Source organism: Phyllobates terribilis, unplaced genomic scaffold (assembly GCF_046119375.1).
Source record: "Phyllobates terribilis strain yellow unplaced genomic scaffold, ASM4611937v1 Scaffold_322__1_contigs__length_2175068, whole genome shotgun sequence".
NCBI classification, from domain to species: Eukaryota; Metazoa; Chordata; class Amphibia; order Anura; family Dendrobatidae; genus Phyllobates; species Phyllobates terribilis.
Window position 1 is genome coordinate 1,062,322 of NW_027363082.1, and position 2,679 is coordinate 1,065,000.

At 60.0% G+C, this 2,679-nt stretch overlaps 1 pseudogene; it reads left to right on the forward strand.

The window, feature by feature from the left end:
• Nucleotides 1-868: 868 nt before the first annotated feature.
• LOC141221148 (18S ribosomal RNA) overlaps nucleotides 869-2,679 on the forward strand; it is a 1,868-nt pseudogene continuing 57 nt past the window's right edge.

Below are 2,679 nucleotides of genomic sequence, written 5' to 3' on the forward strand. Positions count from 1 at the left end.
CACCGTGTGGTGTGCCCCAGCCCGACCGTCACCTTTCCCCTTCGACCCTCATCCTCCCTGGCGGCTCGGCAGGGAGAAGGAGAGAGAGAGCGAGCGCGGAAACCCCAGAGCCAAGGGGTTAGATGGAGAACGGGAGAAGGAACGAGGGCCAAGAGGTAGGGAGTACGGTGAAAGGCCGACCTGGGGTTCCCCATGCGCTCCCGCCCCCGGGCGGGGAGCAGCCCTGGGAGGAAAAGCCGCTCGGGCATCCCTTTGAGGTTACGGGCGCGAGCGGGAAGAGGGACTACTCTGGAAGGCGACGCCGACACGGCCTGGCCGACGACCACCCACGCGACCTCCGCGTCGTCGGGTTAGTGCCGGAGCCGCGGCGGACCCTGACGGCCAGCCCCCCTCTCCCAATCCTCGTGCCTGTCCGCCGGTGGGTCGAGGACCCCCCGCGGCGGAGGCAGGTCTAAGCCAGACGGTGGCGCCACATAGGCCCACCCCCGCACGCCATCTCCCCGAGCGACCCTGTGTGTTGCCTTGGGTGCGGTTGGTGAGACGGGGGCGGCCGTGGCGTCCTCCGGAGGCCAGTCACCTCGCCCTCCCCGTGCAAGGGGTGTTTTCCAGACGCCTGCCGCTTCGGGACCACGCACCGCACAGCGAGCCGCTCCTCCCGCACATGTCCCCGGTGCTGCGAGGGCTCCGTTCCCCGCCCCCCCCAGGGAAGCCCCATGCCATCCCGCATCCTCTCCGGACGCCGCACGCCCTGCCTATACCCGTTCCGTCCGGGCGCCCTGCCGCCGCGGGGCTCTTCCGCCGCCCCCCCTCTCTTCCCGCAGGCCTCTCCTCTCCCGAACCTCGACGCGGTCCAGTCGTGTTGGGGGGCTACCTGGTTGATCCTGCCAGTAGCATATGCTTGTCTCAAAGATTAAGCCATGCACGTGTAAGTACACACGGACGGTACAGTGAAACTGCGAATGGCTCATTAAATCAGTTATGGTTCCTTTGATCGCTCCAAACCGTTGACTCGGACAACTGTGATAATTCTAGAGCTAATACGTGCAAACGAGCGCTGACCGCCAGGGATTCGTGCATTAATCAGATCAAAACCAATCCGGGGTCCCGGGCGCGGCGTCGGGACGGTCCTCCGCGGCCTCCCCCCTGCCGCGCTCTCCCCGTAAGCGTTGCGACTCTGGATAACCTCGGGCCGATCGCACGTCCCCGTGACCGCGACGATCCATTCGGGTGTCTGCCCTATCAACTTTCGATGGTACTTTCTGTGCCTACCATGGTGACCACGGGTAACGGAGAATCAGGGTTCAATTCCGGAGAGGGAGCCTGAGAAACGGCTACCACATCCAAGGAAGGCAGCAGGCGCGCAAATTACCCACTCCCGACCCGGTGAGGTAGTGACGAAAAATAACAATACAGGACTCTTTCGAGGCAATTGGAATGAGTACACTTTAAATCCTATAACGAGGATCTATTGGAGGGCAAGTCTTTTGCCAGCAGCCGCGGTAATTCCAGCTCCAGTAGCGTACACTAAAGCTGCTGCAGTTAAAAAGCTCGTAGTTGGATCTTGGGATCGAGCTGGCGGTCCGCCGCAAGGCGTGCTACCGCCAGTCCCAGCCCCTTTGCCTTGGGGCGCCTCCCCGATGCTCTTGACTGAGTGTCCCGGGGGCCCGAAGCGTTTACTTTGAAAAAATTAGAGTGTTCAAAGCAGGCAGCCACGCCTGAATACTCCAGCTAGGAATAATGGAATAGGACTCCGGTTCTATTTTGTTGGTTGTCGGAACTGGGGCCATGATTAAGAGGGACGGCCGGGGCATCCGTATTGCGCCGCTAGAGGTGAAATTCTTGGACCGGCGCAAGACGAACCAAAGCGAAAGCATTTGCCAAGAATATTTTCATTAATCAAGAACGAAAGTCGGAGGTTCGAAGACCATCAGATACCGTCGTAGTTCCGACCATAAATGATGCCTACTGGCGATCCGGCGGTGTTATTCCCATGACCCGCCGAGCAGCGTCCGGGAAACCGAAGTCTTTGGGTTCCGGGGGGAGTATGGTTGCAAAGCTGAAACTTAAAGGAATTGACGGAAGGGCACCACCAGGAGTGGAGCCTGCGGCTTAATTTGACTCAACACGGGAAACCTCACCCGGCCCGGACACGGAAAGGATTGACAGATTGAAAGCTCTTTCTCGATTCTGTGGGTGGTGGTGCATGGCCGTTCTTAGTTGGTGGAGCGATTTGTCTGGTTAATTCCGATAACGAACGAGACTCCGGCATGCTAACTAGCTACGTGACCCCCCGCAGTCCGCGTCCAGCTTCTTAGAGGGACAAGTGGCGCTCAGCCACGCGAGATCGAGCAATAACAGGTCTGTGATGCCCTTAGATGTCCGGGGCTGCACGCGCGCTACACTGAACGGACCAGCGTGTGTCTACCCTTCGCCGAGAGGTGCGGGTAACCCGCTGAACCCCGCTCGTGATGGGGATCGGGGATTGCAATTCTTCCCCGTGAACGAGGAATTCCCAGTAAGTGCGGGTCATAAGCTCGCGTTGATTAAGTCCCTGCCCTTTGTACACACCGCCCGTCGCTACTACCGATTGGATGGTTTAGTGAGGTCCTTGGATCGGCCCCGCCGGGGTCCGCCAAGACCCTGGCGGAGAGCCGAGAAGACGATCGAACTTGACTATCT